The sequence below is a fragment of the Balaenoptera ricei genome, chromosome 15 (assembly GCF_028023285.1).
Source record: "Balaenoptera ricei isolate mBalRic1 chromosome 15, mBalRic1.hap2, whole genome shotgun sequence".
Taxonomy (NCBI): Eukaryota; Metazoa; Chordata; class Mammalia; order Artiodactyla; family Balaenopteridae; genus Balaenoptera; species Balaenoptera ricei.
Genome location: NC_082653.1, coordinates 78,225,883 through 78,253,720, shown reverse-complemented (window position 1 = coordinate 78,253,720; position 27,838 = coordinate 78,225,883). Strand labels below are relative to the sequence as shown.

The 27,838-nt window shown below is 43.7% G+C and overlaps 1 pseudogene; it reads right to left on the bottom strand.

Annotated features, from left to right (window-relative positions):
- Positions 1-323: 323 nt before the first annotated feature.
- On the bottom strand, positions 324-27,838 carry LOC132349901 (tigger transposable element-derived protein 1-like; annotated as a pseudogene).

Genomic DNA, 27,838 nt, shown 5'->3' with positions numbered 1-27,838 from the left:
TATTAGCCCTCCAGCTGGGTGACTCAGTGTATGGCGATGCTATTAACCAAGAGAGGGGATACTGGGGGGGGGAAGGGAGGCAGCTTGCAGGGAGAGATAATGAGCTCTGTTCTGGACGTGATGAGTTATTGTGAGTGGAGCGCTCCCAGCTCCACGGCTGGAATAACACAGAGGCAGAGGCGTCATTTCATGCGAAAGCCCACTGTTCCTGTCACCTCGCTCCTGTCAGTCAAACGAGGAAAGAAAATAATGTTTCTAGAACCCTTGCTGGTGGCTGTCTTTCTCCCAGAATGAAACCACCTAGCACAGATGACACTGGGATCTCAAAGAGACAGGATCTGACAGCGCCTGCTCTGAATGATCCACGGGCCAAAGGGGATGAGGATGAGCTCCTGGCATCCATCTTGCTCCAGGCTCTTGGGTGGGGGCATTCCAGACACCTTGCGGGGGGGGGGGGGGGGGGGGCGGGGGGGAGGGTGGTAGGGGAGTGGTGACAGCCTTATTGAACTATTTTGTAACTTGAGAGATTTGCCTTCCCCATTGTGGTCCTAAGCAACCGGTCACAGGGGATTTTATCAGGGCCAAGTTTTCCCCTTAAGAATGACAAGCACAAGCACGGCATCCTGATCTATCCATTCTCCGCCTCTGTGCAGAGACCAGTTTGCCAAGACTGATGGCGAGGGTTCCAACCACAACAACACAGTAACAGAAAAATACACCCAGCCAAACGAATGCAACTTGTGTGAGATAAACTTTTTGCAAAAGAGGCAGTTGTTGAATTGCAAGCCTATTTTTAAAGTGTAACTGTATAGAAAAAAAATGGTAGGCTAACTCTTTTTCTTTCTGGTTGAAATAGTCTAACAGGCCTGTGACTTGCATTTTTTTTTTTTTTTTTTTTTGGTATCAAATTTGGATTCAAATTCAGACTCTGCCACTTAACCGTTCTGTACCCTTGGGTAAGTAGTTTAGTCTCTAAACCTCAATTTGCTCATAATCCAATGGGCATCATAACACCAGTCTCCTAGCATTCTTGTGAGGATTCTATTAAATGAGATAATGTGTGGAAAACATTCAGCACCGGGTTTGGAACATAGCAAGTGCAAAATAACTAGCAGCTATCATCAATATTCTTTTGCAAAATGCAATATGTACCCAAGTCCCCATGTCCCCACAAAAATATCGTGCCCTGTACCCAGTATGATTTTAGCTCTTGAGAACGGATGTGGCAGCCACGGTGCATTCTGATGTCTTCTTAGAGCCTCCTCTATAGGTGAACTCCCTGCTCCAGCATTTATGCAAAGCGAGCCTGTTATAAAATGCAGCAGTGACAATGTCCGCGGGTGAGGAATCGTCTCTAGGCGGTAAGCAGATGAGAGCAGAGGCCACTTTTTGTTTTATGCATCAGTTTGTCCCCAGCATCTAGTACAGCCTCTGGTGTATGATGTCCTAACATACATTTTAAGACTGAATAAGTTCATTACCTGCTATATGTCAACATCATTCCAGGTGCTCTGCAGACTTTGCTTCAATTCTTTTCTACACCCTTGAAAATGGACTGACTCCCAGATCAGTGAGGAGGATCAGCTAGGTGATGCTGTGGTAACAAACACGCCTCCAATCTTAGTGGCTTGTAACAGTTCTTCATCACTGACACTACATGTCTGATGCTTGCTCAGCTGGCAGCTTTCCTCCCAAGCTTCCTCACTCCAGGATCTAGGGAATGGAGCAGCCACTGTTGCCAGTCCCAGGGGCACAGAGGAAAAAGCAGGATGGATTGCAAACCGGCTGTTAACTCCCTCGAAGTGCTCATGGCTCTCTTGTGCTCACGTGTCACCTGACCATGCCTGATGTCAAAGGACGTGGGACGGGGGTAGTAGAACCCCATCGAGTGTCTGGGAGAACACATGGACTTTTTTGCGAACAGTGCTTGTTTCTTCATGAGGGAAGCTGAGACCCTTGGTGGAATAACTTAGCCAGATGTTAAGGAAATGAATCATGGTCTGTTTGAATCCAGAGCGCATTGCATCCAGTTTGTCTTTTTGGTCTGCCTGTTTCTCCTGTCTTCATGGAGCCAAATATTTGGTCTCTGTAGGCGATCTGCTTTCCCCTAGATTTGAATAGACTGAGTAAATATAATCAGGTTGCCATTTTACATAAATATCAAATTCCAGCGAACTGACTCCTAGGCAGAAAGACGTTCTCCAGAACCAGAGGAATATCTAGTTGGCCAGGCCCCAGATGACACCAAGAAGCTGGCCTTTGTCACTCTGATGTGGCACAGATTTCCAGGCCATCTAAATCTAAGTGCCAAATGCTGTCAGGATCTGTTGTGGTGATGTCCTTGCCATCCAGGCAGATATTCTACTGGTAATCCAAATCTAAGCCTGCTTCTCTAAAATGGCTGACTGTTCCAGCTTTCTGAGCCACTGCTGCCCTACAAAAACAAAATGCCAATCTTGTTACCTGTGCTCCAATCCCAGAAAACTTAGAATATTTCTACTTATATAAATGTGATGGACGAGGAAAAAGTATCTACCTTCTTTTTTTTTTTTTCTGAAACAATCACTTAGTAACTCATTATCCATCAACTGACATTTCCAAATAGTACAGTTGTTTGATTTCCATGCTTTTTAATTTTTTAAAATCATTTTCCTTCTGTGGAGTGAGTCCTGGTAATATTTGGTAAACGGACTATGAGAATGTACTCACAATACACGGTTCTTCAATCATCAGTCTCATCAGCCTCAGCCACTGAAACCTTATCTGAACCACTTACAAGAATCTGAGCATCCCCTGGAGTTTGCACTTTTCCTTTTCCCGGGTCCTCTCTTATTGATGTGTTAAAAAAAAAAAATTAAGTGGTCACGAGTCACACAGAAGCAGACAGAAAAGGTAGAAAAGAAATGTAAACTTGTCCAAGACTTAATTTAGCAGCTCTCCACCAGGGGTATGAATCAGCCTCATTTGCATAGCTTTTTCTAATCTCTATCTGCCCAGGACTCATCCAGAACCATTGAATCACAGATCCAGGTAGGGGGACCAGGACATGTTTATCTTTAGAAAGTCCCAGGATGTCACTTCTGCTTTGAGAACCACTGAATGAGATCATCAACCACTGAATAGCTGAGCCAGCATCCCTTTCTGACCATCCCGACCCACTCCCCTTAATACTTTGCATGTATAATTCTCATCAAATGAATAGTACATTTATAGATGTTATGTTGAGGTTAAGATGTGTTTATTCTGCTCGTCCCTACAAGTTTCTAGATGCTAACTAAGGTCATTTTCAATGTTTGTCTCCGAGTCAGCTGGAACAATAACCCTCACTTGTCAAGCAGTATGGCCTCACCGCGTGCCCTCTTGTATCTTTCTGGTGCACACCAGAGGGGAGGGGACAGTTGTCTCACAAGGAATTCCTGCTGCAGCCTCCAACTCTGGCTGGTTCACCACCCTTGCTTGGGCCATCTACAAGGGCGTGCCGATCTGCCCCTAAACTCTGAATTTTCTGACTGTGACAGTGTTGTCTGTCCTTCTACCTCAACATGTCTCCAGATCTGACAGTGACCTTCCTCACTGGCTTGCAGGGAAATGTTGCCCTTTTCTTATTTATTTATTTTGATGTTGAGAGAGAAGAGAGGGGACAGGTGGGGCCACAGCTGAGTTGCACTGACTGTTAGAGACACAGTGTTTCCTTTCACCCTGCAGCTCTTCTTTCCTGCTACCGTAGGCCCTGGTGACCAGGTTGGACTACACTCCTCCATCTGTAGCATTTTATCTCTCAGGAACTTCCTTCTCCTTCCTGCGAGCTAACTTCTGTTGCTTTCCCGCCTGTAGACTGTTTAGACCTCCCCGATATCTACATTTTGCATTTCATTCTCATTGTATGGTTGGCCTCTTGGGGGCGGGGTCAAGCAGGCAGGATCTCCACTGAAGGCTTCCATAGCGTCAATGCCCAGATTCACGGGGGAGAAGCTTGCAGCTCAGATCGGACAGTGAGTCGATGGGGAGGGGTCTGGTTGGGGATGTAGATGAGAATTTTATTTTTTGGACTCTTTCCCAAAGGATTTGGTGTCTGGAGAACTTTTCATCATACAAAGCAAGGTGGCAACTTTCCCAGGAAAAGGGGAGACGAGGGGAGCAGGAAAGTAGAGTGATACTCTCTGCCTCTGTTTCCACTTTGTGACAATTGGTAGCTTTCCTTCTAAACTGTAGATGCCGCTATTTAAAAGGAAACAAAGAGAACTTGTTCTATGGCTTAGCAGATCCAGGTACGCAAAGGGGCAGGGTAAGGTACGATGGGGAATACTCTGGAAGGATATCCCTTCAAAGGACAGCTATCATGCTGAGTTGCCTCTTCAGAGGAGATGAGGGAAAAGGGGCTCCAAAGCACCCTTCAGAGCTTCCAAAGGCATCCCTGTTTCGGGAGACACAGGAGCCTGATGTCTGAGAACGGAAAAGTGGGTTGTGAATTGCTTCAGACTCCTGACCCAGGATATCCCAGGTGGAGGGTGCTGGGAGGGCTGACCACCTGCCTTGGTGGCGGAGCCTGGGAAGGGTGGCATTGGGACTGGCCAGCACAGGGTTTGTAGGGCCATGGGGAATGCCAGTGTTCCCACGGAGCAGGCATAGGTGACAAGGCAGCTATGGGGCCATCTTGGATCCTTTTCAATCAGGCTGCACCGGGGGCCAAGAAGTGTCAGCAGAAAGAGGCCAGAGGACCACAGCTGGATGCCCAGGGGCTGAAGAAAGATTGTTAAGTCACAACCTAGAATAGATACATCCACCCCGGTGCCCAGGTCAAGGACGCCAAGCCAACAGTCTCCAAGTGCACCGCAAAGGAGAAAGCAACAACTGTACACATCTGAACAGACCCAGAGAACAAAAAGCCAGACAACTCCAGAGTCAGTTCAAGCAACACCTCTTCTGCCCTTTCCTTCTCCAACAGCAGTGCCTGGAGGCTGGTGCTGTGAGGGTGGGAGGGGGCCGGGGCAGGAGGTTCAAGGGGGTTCAAGGGGATACAGAGCAGAAGCAGCAGGAAGAGAAATTTGAGAATACTGACCCCTCTGCCCCCTTTCTTACCGCGGGCTTCCAGCCATGTTCAGAGTCTCTCTTTAAATTGCGGTGTGAACATTGTAGTCTCTGAATCAATCTGTGTTTGTAACTGAAAATAACTTGGAGATGTTCTATTGTCTAAGAGTGAGCAGAGAAAACAAGGGTAAGATTCCCTCGTGAAATAAAGTTTAAAGGGACAATGAGAGACAGAATAAAGTTGTCTTGTAATTGCAGTCCACAGGTCTACAAAGAGAGGAACCAGGAGGGAGACGATAGTAGAAACCTATACACTATGACTGCGCTCCTTGAATTGCCTTCTGTGAAGTCCAGATTGTTTTCTGTATTATATAATAAAAGGAAACCACGGAAATGGACTTGAGTGCAAGCTGGGACTAGAGCTTAGAAAATGGTGCCCTCGAAAGAGTCATGGACTGAAAGAGTCCCAAGAATGAGACGAAATTCAGATCCCAAGTCCCCACATAAAGATGTTCCTCTTTCTAGTGGTAAAGACCTGGACTTTTCACATTTGAGGCCTCGTGGCCTCTCTGCCAAGTACAGGAAAATTAAAATATGCTTTTGGTTTGAACTCCTTTCAAAAGTGTCCTCCTTGACTCTTTGCTCAGAAGCAACATCAACCTACAGTCTCATTGGAAAGAGGATGAAACCTAAGATGGAAAACAAGTCAAGGGTATTGACTGGAACCTTAGTGACAATGCCCATTTTTACTGATAAGCAGTGTGTGGTCAGACTCATCCCTGGGGGCTGCCCTTCAGAATGGTGGGCGGGTGGGCAGGTAAGTCTGGCGTGGCAAGATGCCCCAGAATTATGTGCTCCTTCTTGGAAGCCCCTACTCCACCAGATAAGGCACCTGTTTCCACTTGCCCCTGCTGTGTTCTGGGCAACATTGGATGCTGTAATTCATGACGTAGTTTTGTGAACTTGAAAGGACACTGAGATTGGACTCCCATAGACTTGGTTCAACTTGTGACTCTGCCGCTGGCTCTTTGACCTGGCCGTATAGCCTAATGGTGTTCATTCTCTTCTTGACTCTCTCTAAACCTTGAAAACTGGTTCTGAGGATTCAATGAAGCTTTGGAGGTGAAAAACCTTTTGCACAATACAATAGACAATAGTTGATCTTTATGTCTACTTTTTATAATAAAACAATAACTCTGGAAGTTTGCTACTAAGACATCCTAGTCATAAAGCAAAGAAATAATTCTTGAATAGATGGACACTCAATCCCCAAATTACTTGAAGTCCAGGAAGCATAAAACTGGTAGCACTGAGTGCATCTGCAATGAGAAAACTTAATATCCAGCCCATTTCAGAATGCTCGCATGATCCTGTTTTTATTTTTTATCTGAAGAAAGGTTTTTAGAAGTTCTGTCTCTACTGTTCTGCTCCCTTTTGCCTGGCAGTCAGCCTACTTAAACATTCTTCTCTTGTGTATTTTTTTTCCCCCTCCTGTTAAAATATTCGTTGAGTGAGCCACTGAAATTTTTAAGCCAGCACTGGAAATGCCTGACTGGGCCAAGCACAGCTTTACGAACAGAGGGTATTAAAAAGATAAATTGTTGTGGACCGAAAGAGATAAAATTATATGCGAGTGTAAAGGGAGAGTGGCCAGTGGAAGGTATTTGAAGCACGCCTGTGAAGCCAGCAGGTTTTTAGGGCGCCTGGAGTAGCTCACACACCACACAAGCTTTCCAATTGGGAGAGCACTTTTTTTCCCCTGCAGTTCCCTAAAAATACTCCTTATGTAATGGGTTAACCCCTTCTCTGCCAAGAACTCTCACCAAAACACCTGCCATCCCCCATCCCCAGACTCAGTGTCATGATTCCCAACCCTTCTTGCCCTGGTCTCTCTCCTGGAGACTCAGGAGGTTTCTGTGTCCCTCTTCCTCTGCCTTTGATGTGGACACCCAGTTGTGCCAACCCAGCTGAGGTTCCCATTGGCTCCTATGGCACCTCTGTTGACTCCTGTGGGGCCTGGATCCACATCCCTCACTTGGACTTGTGTCAACAAACCCTCTCTTCAAAAACTTAAAAGCAGTTATTTCTATTTACCCTCATTTTATACCAACAATATTTCATGACTGTAGCTGTGTTCCAGACTCTGTATTAAAAGGTTTACATTTGTTACTTCATTTAATCCTTAAACCAGGAGTTAGCCAACTGTTTCCGACTGCTTCCGTAAAGGGCCAAATAGTAACTCTTTCAGGTTTGAGTAACTCTGTCCCAGCTACTCTGCAGCATAAAAATAACCATAGACAATATGTAAACAAGTGAGCCTGGCTGTATTCCAATAAAACTTTATTTAGATAATATTTAAACCAGTGAAACTGGCTGTGTTCTAATAAAACTTTACTTAGACAATATGTAAACAAGTGAACCTGGCTATGTTCCAATAAAACTTTATTTAGACAAACAGGCAGCAGGCTGGGCTTGGCCTGAGGCTATAGTTTGCTGACTCCTGCTCTTAACAACACTTTGAAGTAAGTATATTTTTAGTATTCGTTTTATAGAGGAGAAAATGAATCATAGAGAAAAGGTTAAGCAACATTCCAAAGATCATACAGATTTTAAGTGGCAACACAAGGTGTGTCCAGTTCCGGGGCCCATGTACACACCATGTGGAAATGCCTGCAAACAATGAAGACACGTGCCTTAGGAAGAGAGATGGAAGACGGGCATTTTCCCCAGCAGCCTGCCCCATTCCATTATTACAAGGTTCCCGTCAGCTCCACACTGGCGATGAACTTTTTCTTGTGGGCTGGGATCCTGCTCAGGGCAACAGTGGCTCTTGTTGCTCTACCATGGGTGTCAGACTGGCGAGTCGACTGTCATTAACTATTCTGTATTGGAACGCAACTTCCGAAGGTTTCAGGATAAAGACAACAGCTGTTTCTTACTTTGCCAGGAATTTGAGTCATGTTTCTTCGTACGTGTATTAATGGCATTTACTAATTTAACAATTAAATTATTGAGTGCGTGTGTGTGCACAGGTGTGTGTGCATACATGTATACACCAGACTTTGAGCTAAGTCCTGGAAATATACCATAAAACAGCAAAAAGGACAGACAGATGGCCACTAGACCTGGGTGTGACTGACTACATTTTGCTTAGGTTTATACAGTTTATTTAGTCTTTGTATCATTCTGATCGATCCTCAACCTGAGCTAGGTATCACTCAGTCCATCTTTATGGTAAGAAAGCTCAGGCTGGGAGTTGCAGAGACTTGCAGAAGATTCCACAGTGACAACTTTGGCGGTCTAGCTGAGTCTTCGGCTTGGGGCCTCTGACCCTGGACTTGGTAACCTTTCCACCACACTTTGCTGTTCTGCTATCCCAAGGGCCACGCTCCCTCCTGTTCTCCTTTACCCCTTTACTCCTGCACCTCCAGCTGGCAGCATCTCTGTCTGAACTTTATGTAACCTGGCTCCTTTCCAGACCCTCTGGCAGCCGTCCCAGTCTTCATTTTCTATCTACCCAGCCTCTCCCAGGTTCTCTTCTCAAGCTCTTATCCTTCTTTGGCAGCCAAATGCCCTCTATTTTATTTTCTCCCTAGGGCACACTCATAGGATGGAGAAAAGCTGAGAGATTGTTCACTTTCTTAACAGGAGCTGGTTTCAATTCAGCCACAGCTGCTACACGTTTCAGAAGTGAGATGGATCCCAAGACAGATGGCTCAGCAGCGACTATTTTAAGCCCCAGAGTCACACGAACAGATCCAAAATAACTCCGTCCAGCAGGGGTCAAATGCAGAGCAGAGCTGCTGGCTTTAGAGAAGGCATGACCCCAGATCTTTGGAGTGAGGCAGCACTGGTGTTTTCTAGTAAATAAGACTTCTTCTGTGCAGACTCTAAGCTGATGTTTCAGGACTGACTTGGCCCCATGTTCAGCTGCTGCTCTCAAAAATATCTCCCTCAGATGGCTTCAAAGCTCTAATTTGCATATTTGTTACTGCTACCAAGATTTATACCAGGGGAAACTGCACTCCCCTGTGTATCAGTCAGCTAATTGCAACAATAATGCTGTGTAAGAAACCAGCTTGGAACTCAGTGGCTTAAAGCAATGCTCATTTATTCTCTTCATGTGCCCGTACTTGGCTGGGGGTCAGCTGATCTGGACTCAACTGGCTGATCTTTGCTCTGAGTTGTGGATTTGCTCCTGCTCCTCCACTGAGCTCTCATCCTTGTCGGACCAGCAGGCTTCAGAGCAAGTTCTCATGGCAATGACACAAATACAAGAGGAAAACGCACAGGCATGCTTCAAGCCTTTGTTTGCATGTGTCTGTTAAAATCATATTGGCCAAAGCAATTTATGTGGACAAGCCCAATCAATGTCAATGGGGCAGAAAATATACTCTACCTCTGGTGGTGAGGAAAGGGATTGCAAGTTCCCATGCAAAGGTTGTGCATAGGAGAGGAGTGAAGAAGTAGGACAACATTGAAATCCATTACACCTGGGCTGCAGAGCACCTGGAGAAGAAGGCTGCATAGAGGGGCAGCAGAGAAACCTGGTGGTCTTTCCCCTTTGAGAAAGAGCAGCTGTGAGTCCTCATTATCTTTTCCCCTCCAGGGAGGAATCAGGGCCATGGCAAAAATGACTTCTCCCTTTGGAATGGCCTTAAACTATCTCTGCACTCTTGTAAATTGGTTTCCTGCCTTCTGTCCACAGAGTGGCCTGGCTGATGCTGTTGAGTTCTTCAAACTGGCACCTCGGAGGGTTTTAATAGATTTGGGAAGTCCAGAGATGCAAACAGGATGGATGTGCAGTGGGTATTTTAAGGACTTGAGCCCCTTTATTTGTATACCTCTGTCCCTGCATGTAAGATTAGCTTCAGTTTCAGTGAGAAGACCAGAGAGGTGGGCTCCCAGCAGCTCACTGGAGATGGAAGCACACGCAAGATGACACTGTCCTGTTTTTGAGGCTGTCATAATGTGTCTGTGGACTGGCCATGGGAACGGAAGTACCACGTGCAGGGATTTTTACATACAAAGACCATGTAACACTGGACAGTATGGCTGCTAGAATCACACAGCACTCCTCACTTTACATCCCTCTGTCTGGCATACTGAGCCTTGGTGAAAGAGCATCTGCCTCCAGAGCCATGGGGGCAATAATGCAATGCCATCTGTCTTCCAACACCCTCTACTCCCCTGCCCTTCTTGATATGTTTATGACAATTTCACCATATGACATTATTTGTGTATTTGTTTATTGCCTAGATCTTCCACTACTTCTTGTGGGCAAGAACTCTATTTATCTCATTTAGGGTTGTATCCCCAGAACCTAGACTCGGACACATGGTGTCAATCAAGAAGGAGTTCGTAGATGTTTGCTGAATGAATAAATATATAGACTTGTTCCACTGAGTGATATAGAGTAGGTGTTTAATATATATTAATTGTTTCCTTCCTTCCTTCCTTCCTCCCTCCCTCCATCCCTCCCTCCTTCCTTCCTTCTTTCCTGCCTTCCTTCCTTCCTTCCCTCCTTCTTCCATATGCAGATTGATATCCCCAGCTCTACCTCATTTTGCATGATTCTGAAACTTGTTTTGCAAGGTGCAGTGTAAACTTTCCCTTAGCTATATTTATATTTAGGGCCAAATGGTGATTTCAGAGAAAAAAAAAATCAGTCTTGACTCATGGAGGCCCAGACCTTTTAAAATTCAGATGTGAGGGCACTTTAGCCGCAGGAAGAAGGAAACAGCAGTTAGATATTTAGAAATTATCTTGGGACTTCCCTGGCGGTCCAGTGGTTAAGACTTTACCCTCCTATGCAGGGGGTGCAGGTTCGATCCCTGGTTGGGGAGCTGGGATTCCACATGCCTCGCGGCCAAAAAGCAAAACATGGAACAGAGGCAATGTTGTAACAAATTCAGTAAAGACTTTAAAAATGGTCCACATCAAAAACAATAAAAAAAGAAAGAAAAGAAATGATCTTGCTCTTCATTAATAGGAAAATATTGGAAATGGGCAAAGAGCATCATCTAGGAATAAGATATTCTACATTCTAGTGTGAAGCTAAGCAGACCAAATGTGCTAGACTGAATCGTGGCTTTCCAATTATGTCCACATTTTAATCCCCAGAGCCTCTGAATATGTTAGATTACTTGGCAAAAAAAAAAAAAAAGGAATTAAGGTTACAAAAGGAATGAAGTTTTCTAATCAGGTGACTTTGAGATAAGGAGATTATGCTGGATCATCTGAGTGGGCCCAAAGTCAAAACTTAGGTGAGCCCAATTGTTAAGAAATAAAGGTTTAGGGGCTTCCCTGGTGGCGCAGTGGTTGAGAATCTGCCTGCCAATGCAGGGGACACGGGTTCGAGCCCTGGTCTGGGAGGATCCCACATGCCGCGGAGCAACTGGACCCGTGAGCCACAACTACTGAGCCTGCGCGTCTGGAGCCTGTGCTCCGCAACAAGAGAGGCCGCGATAGTGAGAGGCCCGCGCACCGCGATGAAGAGTGGCCCCCGCTTGCCGCAACTAGAGAGGGCCCTCGCACAGAAACGAAGACCCAACACAGCCATAAATAAATAAATAAACAAATACTTTAAAAAAAAAATGTGTTAAATGTTTAAAAAAAAAAAAAAAGAGTTGGCTGGTGGGAAGCAGCAGCATAGCACAGGGAGATCTGCTCGGTGCTTTGCGATGACCTAGAGGGGTGGGATAGGGAGGGTGGGAGGGAGGCTCAAGAGGGAGGGGATATGGGGACCTGCGTATGCATATGGCTAATCTGCTTCGTAAAAAAAAAAAAAAAAGAAAGAAAGAAAGGTTTAATTTTAATGGGGAAAAGGTGGCAGAAGAGTCAGTGTCAGAATGATGTTATGTGAGAAATAGTAGACCTGCCATTGCTGGCTTTGAAGATGAATGGGGCCATCAGCCAAGGAATGTGGGCTGCCTCAAGAGGCTGGAATGGGAAAGGCAAGGAAATGGATTCTCCTCTAGAACCTCCAGAAATGGACACATCCCTGCTGACAGCTTGATTTTAGCCCATTTTGGACTTAAGGCCTCTAGAACTGCAAGACAATAATTTTGCATTGTTTTCACCCACTAAGTTTTTGTTTGTTTTTTTAAACTTTTTATTTATATTGGAGTAGAGTTGATTAACAAAGGTGTGTTAGTTTCAGGTGTACAGCAAAGTGATGCAGTTATACATATACATGTAGCTATTCTTTTTCAAATGCTTTTCCCATTTAGGTTGTTACATAATATTGCGCAGAGTTCCCTGTGCTATACAATAGGTCCTTGTTGGTTGTCCATTTTAAATACAGCAGTGTGTACATGTCCATTCCAAATTCCCTAACTATCTCTTCCCCCCACCCTTCCCCCCTGGTAACCATAAGTTCATTTTCTAAGTCTGTGAGTCTGTTTCTGTTTTGTAAATAACTTCATTTGTATCATTTCTTTTTAGATTCCCCATAAAAGCAATATCATAAATATTTCTCTTTCTCTGACTTACTTCACTCAGTATGACAATCTCTAAGTTTTTAATGGCTTTAATTTGTTACAGCAGCAATAGGAAACTAATACAACTGTTTACTAATCAGGATGATATTTTAATCTTTAAAACCATGGGAGTTGAACTAGATGGTTCCCACGATCTTTGCAGTTCTAATTTCCTCTCGCTAGAAAATCTTTGTTTTTGTAAACAGTCAAAGAGGCAAATGGGGTAATGAGTGGACTGCAGAGTCAGGCTGACCAAGCGTGGCCTCAGGCCCCTCAGCTCACTCTGAGCCTGCTGGCTATTTGGGAAGATCATCCATCCCCCTCCCACAGGTGCAGTGAGGAGTACTGAGTCAGTCATGGCTCCGTACATTTTATTTGTTTTCTTCCATCTTTCTTTCAGCCCTTATTTCTCTAATGGATGGTTACTCTAATGGAGAAAGCATACACATATAGGACAGTGCAGACCCTGCCCTAACTTTAACTGGAACAACCCCTGAGGGTTTAGTTGTTGGTTTTGTGTGTTTGGTGCTGAGTCTTCATCACGTCAACTTCTTGTGCTCCTCTGCAGGGACTTCCCAGAGATGCTTTGTAAGAACAAGGGTGATCACGGAGCATCCCCCTGGGACATGCCGTCAAGACTCTGGCTTCCTCCACCTGAGCAGTAGTTTCTACATCAGAAAGTGCTCCAGGGGCTTCCCTGGTGGCGCAGTGGTTGAGAGTCTGCCTGCCAATGCAGGGGACACAGGTTCGAGCCCTGGTCTGGGAAGATCCCACATGCCGCGGAGCAACTAGGCCCGTGAGTCACAACTGCTGAGCCTGCGCGTCTGGAGCTTGTGCTCCGCAACAAGAGAGGCCGCGACACTGAGGGGCCCGCGCACCGCGATGAAGAGTGGCCCCCGCACGCCGCAAGTCGAGAAAGCCCTCGCACAGAAACGAGGACCCAATGCAGCCAAAAATAAAATAATTAATTAATTAATTAATTAAAAGAAAAAAATAATTAAAAAAAAAAAGAAAGTGCTCCAAATACAGCCAGGGGAGATGACTGGGATCCTTGGGGGACATGCCAGTTCAGGGAAGAGTCCAGTTCTCACCTTGGAACCACAGGCAAATACCCAATCGGGTTGTATTTCAAGACTCCTGATCAGAATGTGGATGGAAGACACTAAGAAAGGGAGGTATTTCGAGCTGAACAAGGGGGCAGCTTGAAAGATTACAAGCCTTCAGTGTGACCTCGGTCAGAGGCAAATAACTAATTGATCAGAGGGTTCTGTTTGAGGAATTATGGAGAAAGTTCCCCCATCCCAGGTGGCCCCCTTACTCTCTGTGGTCACACATTTTTTAAAGGTACAGTTCATTTCCCATCCAAAACTAATTTATATCTTTTGTAGGTACTTTATAATATCTAAGGCAATGCTGTGCTTTTATTTAACAAGCAATTAAGCCTTATATTTTATATTAGAGATCAGATTTAACATGGATACTGCAAATACCTCTGAAAAGGCAGTGCAGTTCATATAACCCATTAAGGTATAAATCACTGATAGATTATCCTTGCTGAGAGCTGAGAACTTGGGTGAGAGCAGACACACACAGGGTTTCTCAAACACAGGGAAGGTTGACGTGAAAAGAATGGAAGGAAAATGGGTTGCAGAGAAAGGTAGCTGGGGGGACTGAAGGCAAATTGTATTGACTGCCCTGTGGGATTTCTTCAACTTAGTCCTAAACACCATCCTCAGAGGGAAATGGGGAGGCGCTCTCTGGAAATTGCATGCAAAGAGAAAACAGTCCCTTTGGTTATATGGGAGTCACTTTTGTTGGGGTTAATGCTTTGGTTTCCCACATGGTCATCCCATGAAGGCTACGGGGAGGGTGAGCCAGCCTCACCTCAAGGAGAAGGACATTTCCTTTACAGTCATCAGAGAGGAAAGAAAGCTTCAGACCTATCCTCTATGGATAGGTCTCAGGTAGGAGAGAGAGGGTTTGGCCTGACATATTTCTAGATGGTGAAGTCTTAAAATGACTCCTCTGTCATTTGGAGGCTGGGAGGGCAATTAGAAGGAGAACCCTGATAGGGGACCAGTGGCTGTTTCTATCTCAATATGAGTAATCAAGGTTATCTTGACTTATGACATTTTCTGTGTTTATTTTCCTAGCGCTATATCACAATTGTAAGGTATATATTTTAAAACTTGCTTTCATTCAACAGCATTCAGTTGTTTAGTCCCTTTTCTCTGCCAGGCTAGGTAGCCACGAATCATAGCTCAAGTGTGACTTGGTCCCTGCTCATGAGACACTCTCAGCTACACTACATGGTACAGTAAGTCCCCTACATACGAACGAATTCTGTTCTGAGAGCGCATTTGTAATTTGTTCGTAAGTTCGACAAAGTTAGCCTAGCTACCCAACTAACACAATCGGCTATATAGTACTGTACTGTAACAGGTTTATAATACTTTTCACACAAATAAAAAATACATAAAAAACAAACAAACACAAAAAATAAAGAAAACGTTTTTAATCTTACAGTACAGTACCTTGAAAGGTACAGTAGTACAGTATAACAACTGGCATACAGAGGCTGGCATCGAGTGAACAGGCAAGAAGAGTTACTGACTGGAGGAGGGAGAGGAGGTGGGAGATGGTAGAGCTGAAGGATCGTCAGCAACAGGAGACAGAGGGCAAGCTGCAATTTCACTCATGCCTTACATGATGGGACATGCATAAGCATGTTCCCATCTTTGAAAGTTCACAACTTGAAGGTTCATATGTATGGGATTTATTGTATTAAAACATGAACCTCAGCAATCCTTGTGTGCTAGATTGAAAAACTGGCCATGGGGTTTTAGAGCTTCTGTCAAGGAGCTGAGTCTATTTCTCCACTCTTTGGATCCAGGCTGGTCTTTCGACTTGCTAGAATGTGGTAGAAATGACACTGCTCGCTCTCAAATCCTAGGCCCCAAGAAGACTTGCAGTTTTATCTCTTTGCTGTCCGTGGGAACCCTGCATCCATCAACTTGTGAATCAGCCAGGGCTAGCCTGCTGGGTGACTGATGAGGATGTTGGCCCAGTTACCCTGTCCCCCTAACCAATAGCCAGCCAACCCCCAGTCATGTGAGTGAGGCCCTGGATGGCCTGCTCCCCACAAACACTTGAGCAAGTCCAGTCCGTGACAACAGAGGCAGCTCCCAGCAGCCCCCGCTGCACTCAACCCAAATTGCCCACCCATGTGACCTATACATGGTAGAGTTTTAAGCCACTAATTTGGGGGCTAATTTTTTATGCAGCAAAAGCTAATTGATGCACCTTGTACAGCAGAGAGGAACCCGACAGTACTTGAGTGCTGTTTTCAATGACATTGTCAAGGGCAATCATTTGTTAATTTAAGCCCTACCTAGGGCCTTGATTATGGGTGTTTATGGGGGTGGCTGAGGTGGGGGGCGGGGAGAAGCAGCTGTGCTGACTGAGCATTTGGCTCTGGGTGAAAGGAAAGGTATTTGAAATTCAAATTCACTCTCTTTTACTGACGGACAATGACTTTGTGTGCTTTTAGGGAATTGTTTTTTTTTTCATTAGTGAAGTAGCTGAGATAGTAGAAAAATCCACCCGGCCTCAAGTGATGACTCTCCTAATTGTTCTCTACTGAAAGAGGTTTGGCCTTAAAAATGTCTGAGCTGAGAATCCCATCCTAATTCTCCCATCAGAAGAAAATGTCACCCCACCAACCCCCATCCAGCCCTCTCCAAGTAATGCCATTGCCACCGCCCTCGGCACAGTGGGTGTTACTGGCTGACAAACCGGGGGAGAAATTTTCTGAAACAGAGACCCTGGCTCTCCTTTCTTCTATGTTGTCTGCCTCTTTTTTGGAAACAGAGCTCCCGCTGACATCAGAAAGAATCTCTCTCAAAGTGCCGAGACACCACAGGGCGGGCAGCGTCGTTCCCCCAGCGGCAGAGAATCAGCTCCCGATGCATTCACTGTAGATCAAATTGGGTTAAATGCCCCCTTCCAAGCAAGCCTGAAAAAATCCCCGACACGAGGTCTTTCATGCGTTAGACCTCGAATGAAGGGCAAGCCTCAAAGCCTGGCCTAGTTCTAAATTTAGATCAGTAATTTCATCCAAGAATGTAACTGTGTCATGAATACTTCTGTTTTCTTTCCCTTTTAATGCCTGAGTGGGGAGGATTAGGGCTACATTGGTGCCTTGACAATTTCGAGGAGGTGTCATGTGGATATTTCTCAGTGAAAAGTTCAAAAGTAATAGGAGACCAGCTTAAAATGTCAAGTCACATTATTGGCAGACACCTAAGGTGATCTCTGCCGCTTTCCCTTGCTCTTAATTCAAGCGACGTTACATGTGCTATGACAATGGTGAGCAGCTGGGAACAGACTGCCTGATCTCTGGGAGCTGGCTACTGCAAGGACAGTCTGAAGGGTCCTTCATGAATTTTCTCATCCTTAAATGGGTGCTTATTCTCTGGGGGTCAGTATCTATGCTCTTAGGGCTATTGTAGCAAAGAAAGAGTAAAAGCCTGTCAATGTGCTTCGTACTGATTTTAAATATCTTTAGCATTTGAATGAATACGTACTTATATATATGTGTGTGTACACACACACACACACACACACACACACACACACACACACACACACCAAGGTTCCGCAGTCCAATTAAATATCAGATGCCTCTGTTTGGGGAATTAATTATTTCAACTCATCCTGACTATCAAATGTTGAAAAGAAGGTCTGATTGACAACTGTATAGATATATTCATTTAATAGAAAAGTAAGACCAAAGTGATGAATGATTACATTATAAATGCAGTATGTTTAGGACTCAGAGGGAACAAGGGGGGCCCGTTCATCCTGCTCTGGAATTAAAAGGCTCTCCTGATGGGCATAGGACTGGCCAAGCCAAGATATTAAAGGTCTGCATTGGAGAGGCCAGTGTTTCCGCAATGGTTTTCGGCGTAAACCACCAGAGATACCGATGTTTAAATGAAGATTTTCAGAACAATCCACATGCTCTTGAGGTAAACCTTGGACTTACCTGTCTCCCATATAACCTGCAAAGCAAGGCACGGGGTTTTGATTGAATTGCCTAGTAATTCTGTCATGAACTGCCCTGCTTTTTTCTTCCTTGAACACATTACTGATGGTAACAAGGGAGTTATTTTCAATCAAGGCATGCTACAATGAAAGAGATTTCTCCTAACATTGTGATCCTTCCCCCTGAAATCCATTTCAGATTGGCGGATAAAATGTGATTATATTTACACTTCCCTGACACAATTCAGGCAGCAAAATAACAGCCTGCCGGAGACATTTTTCTTCTTCATATTTAGATCTGTCAGTGCCGTCGTGCTGGGGGAACAGGGAGGGGTGACAGAGGCAGCTGGGGTTGGTGATATGTTTTAGTTGGCTCACAAATAGAGACTCTCTGTGCACTGTGAATCTATCTCCCTCTCATCCCAGAGTTTCTTGAACGCCATCCTGAATGGTGTTCAGAGCAATGGTACAGCATGCTAATCAATAGTGCTCTATGCAAATCGAATTTCTCATTTTTGCCTTGACACAGTTCATAAATTATTTTGACATAATACTTTAACTGGTTCTTATTCATAAGGGGATGGACGACGTATGACTCACCAGTATCCATGTAAGTCACCATTGTAATTGTACTTAAAATCTAGGCTTCCAGATGGCAAGGCTAAAATGGTAGATGGGACAGCCTAGAGGTGACATGATGTTGCAGAGCGTAAGAGATCCCTGGCTGGGGTGAGGGATTCTGATCCTGGTTCTCAACCTACCAGGGATTGGCCATATGTGATATCAGGAAACCCTTCTCTGGCCCAAGTGTCATCATTTGTAAAGTGAGTGAGTTGGTTTGGGGACCATCAAGATTCTTTGTGTGTGGAGTCCTGCCTATACTTCCCAGAGTGGCAATGCCAAACCTGTGTTCAAGTCTTCACTCTCAGGGGAGGATTGACATTCTATTTCAACAAGATTGTAAAGATCATCAAGGTTCCCATGGACATCACCCTGGACCCTTCGTAAGTAACCAGTGTTTTTAACTCTAAATACAATACTCTCCCTCTTGAATCCACAGAAGAAGGTGACCCTTCTCTTTTTCAGGTCCCCTCTGAGCTCTTATTGGTAGTGGATGCTGTGATCCAGGGATAAACGACGTGCTGCTTCCACTGCTCTGAGTGCTGCCAGCAGAGTCATCTACCCTCAGCCCCCCTTTGGGCATCGCCTTAGCAGCAGAGAGCTACCGAACCCCAGACCACAGCCCCTTCCTGGACCAGCCTGCATCCAATGACAGATGGATGTGGGGGTGTGAAAGCTGGGTCCTCTCACCCCAACTTGGGATGGCTCTGAAGGGTCCTTCCATCTTGAGACCTCTCCGTGGGCTTGGCTGGGGCTTCCGTTGAGACAGTATCACACAGTTCAATGTCTCCTTCAGTCCAAGGTGGCTTCTCTCTCCTCCTCTCCACTGGCACTTCCTCCTTTCCAAAAACACTCTCTAATAAAGTTTTTACATGCTCCTCTCCATCTCAGAGTCTGCTTCCCAGGGAGCCCAGCTGCACCATGACAAAGTGTGCTACCCTAGGAGAAAGAGTTGAGCTATCTTTCATTCAGTCCTCAGTGTAGACCCCAGACCCAGGTTCAGCATCCAACCTCTGAAAACCAGGAGATGTTATACCAACCTACAAATGTATGGATTCTTTGGAAAAACTGGAAGGTCTCCAAATACTGAGACAAACACAACAATCAGCTGAGGCTGAGTAGCCTCTATCCTCCCACTTATGCCACATTCCCCTCAATGCCTTACTGCTTGTTCTCCAGTGTGAAGCTGAATGCCAACAGCTATTTACCACTGTATTTACAGAACACAATAATATTTTTGGTGCCAAGTTAGTGACTCCCCTTCTCATCTGCTGATTCCTGGGCACAAGGAATCCAAAGTACCTTGGAAAAGCACTTATAGTTTGTAGTTTGGTGGGACTCTTGCTGCCCTCTAGTAAGTATATCCCCTTTGGGGACCAGCCTGCAGAGCCCAGAATTTCAGGAACAGAAAATACAAAGTCCTTCAGTGGGTCACTGGGTATAATGATAAATAGGGGCAAACTTGACTCCACCTCTTTGTTCCCAGATGCATATATTCTTCCCATAGGGGACACAGTACCATATAAAGGTCTCTGATTTAATGTATATGCTGTGTCTTGAAGGATGCCACTCTATCCTTGCACAGTATTGCTTCAGCAATAGAAGGCTATTTCAGCATTTTTTGAGGTCATTTCCTTCTAGATTATATAGTAGATTATATGACAATGGTGGACAATATGCCCATGCTCAAATCTTCTTCACTATGAAGTAGGTCCCTGGATGGATGCTACATTGTATGGGATTTCATACCTGTGGATCAGGAATGTAAGCCACAAAAGAGAGGACTGATGGAGGCTCTGGGGGGCGGGGAGGGGGAAGCAAACCCGTAACAAGTTTGATATATATTTCTATAAGGAGGAACGCCTGGCCCTTCATGGATGGAAGGAACCCAATGCAGCTGAGTTGCCACCAATGGTCAGTTGGTCTCTCTGAAGACTAGTGGCATACTGGAGTGGTATGCTAGAGCCAGCTTGCAGCAGCCCTCAAAAGTCATTTGTGCCCATCTCTTTCCAACTCTGTGTACAGTGACATCATGTTGGTAGCTGGAAATTCGGCATGGTAGAGCATTTACACCATAGAAATTGTAAAACACCACAAGTGAGATTTTTTTTTTCAGAGAGCCAGTTGTTAAACATTTACCAGCACACCACTGCTCGTAACCGAAGCTATACATTGCAGCATCGTTCCCAACCTTCAATCCAAGTAAGCAATTTTGATTGCTTAAAACTAAATTATTGAGGGCTTTTGCTTCCTTTTATAATGTGCCTCTTTTCTTCTCTTCGCTATCTTCTCATTGAAAGCAACTAAGGATTCCTGATGAGATCCAGAAAGAAGCAAATTAAAAAAAAAAAAAAGATCTTTTTGGTGTTGTCAGAACACAACCAAGGCTACCATGTCTTGAGAAGCCACATGAGCGATGCTTTCCCGTCCTTAAGGAATTTTCCAAGCCCTAGCCTGGAGCTTATATGGCCAGCAGAAAGTGACAGCCTAGAGCTTTCAGCACTACCTTGGGGATGGGTAGATATGAGAGTTCAGGGCTCAAAGACTTCCAGGGGTTGATATCTTGGAGAAGAGGACCTACAGAGACGTTCTGTGTCCCTTCTGACTTCACCGCATTTGCTGAATCCAAAGCTGAGCTAGACAAAAAAGCTGATAAAGCAGAAAATGGCAGCTCAGAGAACTATACATATACATATAGAACTTTTAGCAGTCTTGTGGTGCTAGGGAAAAATACTGGACTTCAGGAAGAGCCAAGAAGTTGGCTAAGCACTCATGGGTGAGTTTTAATTGCGACCTTAAGGGTCTATGCTCCAGGAGCAAGTATGAACCAAAAAATAGGCAAGCCCATATAGAACCTTAAGTCTAGTCTCCAGTCATCTCGGTCCCTGATTAAATTAAGGCATTTGTACCTAATAGCCAGAATTACTTTTAGTCCGCTCTAGAAGAATATAAAATTATCCAGAACCCTACAACTTTTCATAAAAATGACTGGCATTCAATAAAAAAAAAAAATATTATGCAAGCCAAGAGGCAGGAGCAAGTGACCAAAAGCCAAGAGGAAAAATAAAATGGAAGTAAGAATCAGACCTACAGGTTATACAGATAGTAAGGCAAGGACTTTAAAATAATATGTTTAGGAAAATAGGTTACAAGATGGAGAATGTCAACAGAGAATTAGAATCTATAAAAATAACCAAAATAGAAATTCTAGAACAAAAAATAATAGTAAAGGCTAAAATTGAAAATCAAGGGTTTAATAGCAGGTTAGGCATAGCAGAGGAAGGGATTCGTATATTGGAAGATCACTTAGTAGAAAAATATACAGACTGAGCACAGAGAGGAACACTGTTTAAAATTACAGAAAGTAGTGTGCAGGACATATAACACATGGTAAGTAGTGTAACATACTTATAATTAGATTCCTGGAAGGAGGAAAAAGAGAGAATGGGACAGAAGTACTGCTTTTTAGCCCACTGGCTGAAAAATTTCCCAAACTGACAAAAGACATTAAACCACACATTCAAAAAACTTTATAGCTCCCTACAAGCATAAATACAAAAAATGCCATACTAGGCATATCATAATAAAACTCCTGAAAGCCAAAGTAAAACTCTAAAAGAAGTTAGAAAAAAAAAGACATGTTGCCTTCAAAGGGATAAACAATATTTATTCTTTAAAACAGCCTGAGAGCTGTTTTTCCAACAGCAATTATGTAAGTCAGAAGACAATGAATGTGCCTTTTAAGGTTCCGAAAGAAAATTATTTCTAACCTAGAATTATATACCCAGTGAGACTATCCTTTAAAACTAAAAGTGATCTAAAGACATTTTCAGACAAGCAAAAACTGAGAAAATTGCTGCTCATTAAATGCTCCCTAAAGGAAATTCTAAAGAGAGTGTTTTAGGCAGATATTAAATGACCCCATATAGAAACACAATTAGGTAGCAAAGTATTAAAAATAACACTGGAAAGGGTAACTATGTCAGAAAACTGAATACATATTTTAAGAATGTAAATTTATAATTTAGATAGAAATTCAAAGGGCCAAGAACAGCCAAGGCAATCCTAAAGAAGAAAAAAGTTGGAAAATATAACTACCAGATATCAAATTTATTATAAAACTGTGCCTATTCAGATAATTGATTATTCACAATAGCCAAAATGTGGAACAACCTAAGTGTCACACACACACACACACACAATGGGATACTATTCAGCCATGAGAAAGAAGGAAGTCCTGCCATTTGTGACAACATGGATGGATCTTGAGGGCATTATGCTAAGTGAGATAAGCCAGACAAAGACAAATATTATATGACATCTTTAGACATGGAATCTAAAAAAAAGCCAAACTCGTAGAAACAGGGTATAGAATGGTGGTTACCAGAGGCTGGGGGCTGGGGGGAACTGGGAAGATATGGTTAAAGACATTAAACTTGCAACTAGAAGACGAATAACTTCTGAGGATCTAATGTACAACATTTGATTATAGGCAACGATACCGTATTTTATACTTCAAAACTGCCAAGAGACTAGATCTTAAATATTCTCACCACAAAAAAGAAATGACAATTAGGTGACATGTTAGAGGTGTTAGCTAAGGCTACGGTGGTAATCTTATTGCAATATATAAATGTATCAAATCAGCACATTGTACATCTTAAACTTACACAATGTTATATGTCAATTATATCTCAATTTAAAAAATACAACTGGTATGGGCACAAGTTTAGATCCAAACCAGACCAATGGAATACAATGGAGCACCCAGAAACAAACTCACACATATGAATCACATGATTTATGACAAACATGCTACTGCAAAATTCTTGAGATGGTACTTTACAAAAGAGGATTCCAAATGGCCGGTAAACAAATGAAAAGTTGTTCCACATCACTGGTTAACAATGATTTAAGTTAAATTAGAACTACAAGATACCATCTCAAACATGGTTAAAGTTAAGGGGGGAAAAAACTGGCAATACTACACGTTGGTGAGGATCTGGAGAAACTGGAATTTTCGTAGTCCAATGGTGAGAGCGTAGTTTGGGAAGGACCACTTTGGAAAATATCCCACCAGGTATGGTGAAGAGGGGAGGGCAAAGGGAGGGTAGAGGTGGCTCGTAATGTCTAGGTGACGTTGGGAGCCAAGGGGCTGCCACGTCATAGGCTAAATTATTGGGAAAAGGGAAGGACAGCCCTCACAGTCTTTCCCCATCCGCTCAAAGCCAGGGTTTGGTGAATCCCAGTAATTAATCTTACAAAGAAGCATCTGATTTTCTGGGAATAACAGTTCTCAGTTTGACTCTGCTGACGCTGATTACTTATAGAATTTTCCAAGAGATATTTGTAGTAGATTTTTCTTTCCTTAAGAGCGTGAGCGTGAAGCTACTTGCCACCAAAGCAGTGGCTTATTTAGCCAGTGCTGGCTGCTTCTCTGAGTACTGTGGTCCTTCCTTCTATTTCCAATTGCAGGCTCAGCACCAAAGAAATACATGAAGAAACTGGCAGGCTCTCTCTACTAGGCTGGCTTCTGGAATTGGTCCAGCCCTTCCTACCTGGCGTCAGTCTTGGACAGGGATAAGTAAGAAGATGGGCTCCCTACCGCCCCCTCCCCCACCCCACCCATGATGTCTCTGTCCTTGGTTCCTGGTTTTTCCTCTTGGACTGCTAGGATAGAGGTTCAACTCTAAATTTCCACATGATCAGTAGAATCTCTAACAACCTTGTTTAATTCCACATTGCTTTGGCCCCCGGACTGGACATTGTTTTTTATATTGATCAGCTATTGTTGGTTTTGTCCTCCGTAGAAAATGTTTCTGCACCACAAGTCGGCGTTTCTAAGCAGAAGACCTGATAACCCCACCCAACATCCTATCAATACACTGGCATTAGACTCTCCTACCCCCAAACTTGACCATCCCACATCAGGCTGAACCTCATTATAACCCCAGATTTTGTGATTCATACTCTCTGGCTGAGTAGACTCACCCCATTCATAGCCTTCTCCTTACACGGTATTTCTAGCATGCAATATGACTACTCATGGAAAAAAACTGTGAAAAATCCATCAAGCCAGTTGTTGGAATTCATGTGTGCTTGTCTGGCAGAAATTTAGCATTTCAAAGGCTTTAGGGAAAATTGTGTTAGGACAGAGGATACTTAGATAATAGATTTATAACATCTGTGTTCGGGTGCAGCCTTCCTTGGTTATTAGATCTGTAAGTTGTTACTTAAAGATAAGTTTTTCAGTTTGATTTAGTTTAAAGGTTGCCTCTGAGAATTACACACATTCCCAGAGGCCACAGGGCAGTCGGTACAACTTAAATAAATTGGGCATGTTTGAATCGATAAATAAATGCATATGTCTCCACCCACTCCAGCACCATGTACATGGAAGATACTCTGGGGAAAGTTCTAAGAAAGGCTTGAGAATTAGCACAAAGCAACAGGAAAAATCCTTCCAGGGACAAGGTGAAGTGGGCACCCAGTTACCTGTGAGAGGAGTCAAACACACTCAAAGATACGGGTCAGGGAGTATCTCTGGGAAGACTTTGGGATACAATGAGGAAGTTATCTATTTTTTTAAGGACTTTAAGTTTTTAGAGCAGTTTTAGGTTCACGACAAAACTGAGAGGAAGGTAGAGAGGTTTCCCACTTACTCCCTGCCCCCTACACGTGCACAGCCTCCCCCATGATCAACGTCTCTCCCCAGAGTACATTTGCTGCAATTGATGAACCTACAGTGACACGTCACAATCACACAAAGTCCATAGTTTACATTAGGGTTCACTCTTGGCGTTGCACACTCTGTAGGTTTGGACAAAAGTATAAATGACATGTATCAACCAATATAGTATCATACAGAGTCATGTCACTGCCCTAAAAATCCTCCGTGCTCCACTTATTCATCCCTCCTTCCCTGCATTCATCCCTACCCCCTGAAAACCACTGGTCTTTTTACTGTCTCCATAGTTTTGCCTTTTCCACCATGGGGTATAGTTGGAATCATACAGCATGTAGCTTTTAAAGACTGGCTTCTTTCATTTAATGATATGCATTTAAGGTTCCTCCATATCTTCTCATAGCTTGATAGTTCATTTCTTTTCAGTGCAGAATAATAGTCCATTGTCCTGGATGTACCTCAGTTTACCCATTCACCTACTGAAGGACGTCTTAGTTGCTTCCAAGTTTTTACAATTATGAATAAAGCTGCTATAAACATCTCTGTTCAGGCTTTTGTGCGGACATATGTTTTCAACTCCTTTGGGTAAATACCAAGGAATGTGATTGCTGGATCACGTGGTAAGAGTATGTTTAGTTTTTCAAGAAGTGGCCAAACTGTCTTCCAAAGTGGCTGATCCATTTTGCATTCCCACCAGCATGAATGAGAGTTCCTATTGTTCCACATTCTTGCCAGTATTTGGAGTTGTTACTGCTTTGGATTTTAACCATTCTAATAGATGCGTAGGGGTATCTCACTGTTGTTTTCCTTTGCATTTCTCTGATGACATATGATGTGGAGCATATTTTCATGTGCTTACAGATCACCTCAGAGATATTGCGGGTTCAGTTCCAGACCATCGCAATAAAGTGACTATTGCTATAAAGCGAGTCCCACAAATCTTTTTGTTTCCCAGTGCATACAAAAGTTATGTTTACATTAGGCTGTAGTTGATTAAGTGTGCAACAGCATTATGTCTAAAAGAACAACTAACATACCCGAATTAAATACTTGATTACTAAAAAATGGTAACCTCCATATGAGCCTTCAGAGTCAGAATCTTTTTGCTGGGGGGGGTCTTGCCTCGATGTTGGTGGTTGCTGACTGGTCAGAGTGGTGGCTCTGAAGGTTGGGGTGGTTGTGGCAGTTTCTTTCTTTTTTCTTTTTCTTTCTTTTTGGACGTACCGCACGGCATGCAGAATCTTAGTTCCCCGACCAGGGATCGAACCCTTGCCCCCTGCGGTGGAAGCGTAGAGTCCTAACCACTGGACTGCCAGGGAATTCCAGACAATTTCTTAAAATCAGACAACAGTGAAGATTGCCACATTGATTGACTCCTCCTTTCATGAACGATTTCTCTGTAGCATGCAATGCTGTTTGATAGCATGTTACCAACAGTAGAACTTCTTTCAAAATTGGAGTCAGTCCTCTTAGCCCCTGCCACTGCTTTATCAACTAAGCTTATGTAATATTCTAAATCCTTTGTTGTCATTTCAATAGTCTTTACAGCATCTTCACCAGGAATAGATTCCATCTCAAGAAACTACTGCTTTTGCTCATCCAGAAAGGGCAGCTCCTTATCCATGAAAGTTTTATCATGAGATGGCAGCAATTCAGTCACATCTTCAGGCTCCACTTCTAATTCTAGTTCTCTTGCTATTTCCACCACATCTGCAGTTACTTCTGCCACTGAAATCTCGAAGCCCTCAAGTCATCCATGAGGGTTGGAATCAACTTCTTTCAGACTCCTGTTAATGTTGACAGTTTGACCTCTTCCCATAAATCAAAAATGTTCTTAATAGCATCTAGAATAGTGAATCCTTTCCAGAAGATTTTCAATTTGCTCTGCCCAGATCCATCAAAGGAATCACTCTCTATGTCAGCTACAGCCTTACAAAATGTATTTCATAAATAATAAGACTTGAAAGTCGAAATTACTCCTTGATCTATGGGCTGTAGAATGGATACTGTGCTAGCTGGCATGAAAACATTAATGTCCTTCTCCATCTCCATAAGAGTTCTTGGGTGACCAGGTGCATTGTCAATGAGCAGTAATGTTTTAAAAGGAATCTTCTTTTTCTGAGCTGTAGTCTCAACAGTGAGCTTAAAATATTAAGGAAACCATGCTATAAACAGATGTGCTGTCACCCAGGCTTTGCTGTTCCATTTACAGAGCACAGGCAGAGTAGACTTAGCATCATTCTTAAGGGCCCTAGGATTTTCAGAATGGTACATGAGCGATGGCTTCAACTTCCAGTCACCAGCTGCATTAGCCCCTAACAAGAGAGTCAGCCTGTCCTTTGAAGCTTTGAAGCCAGCCATTGACTTCTCCTCTCTAGCTATGAAAACCCTAGATGGCTTCTTCTTCCAATAGAAGGCTGCTTTGTCTACATGGGAAAATCTGTTGTTTAGTGTAGCCACCTTCATTAATTATATTTGCTAGAACATCTGGATAACTGGCTGCATCTTCTACATCTGCACTTGCTACTTCACCTTGCACTTTTATGTTATGGAGATGGCTTCTTTCCTTAAACCTCATGAACCAAACTCTGCTAGCTTTAAACTTTTCAGTTTCTTCACCTCTCTTAGCCCTCTAGGAATTAAAGAGAATTAGGGCCTTGCTCTGGATTAAGCTTTGGCTTAAGGGAATGTTGTGGCTGGTTTGATCTTCTATCTGGACCACGAAAACTTTCTCCATATCAGCAGTAAGGCTGTTTTGCTTTCTTGTCATTTGTGTATTCACAGGAGTAGCACTTTAAATTTACACCAAGAACTTTTCCTTTGCACTCATGACTTGGCTAACTATTTGGTATAAGAGGTCCAGCTTTCAGCCTATATTGGTTTGCGACATGCCTTCCTCACTAAACTTAATCATTTCTAGCTTTAGATTTAAAGTGAGAGACATGTGATTCTTTCACCTGTACACTTTAGAGGCCAT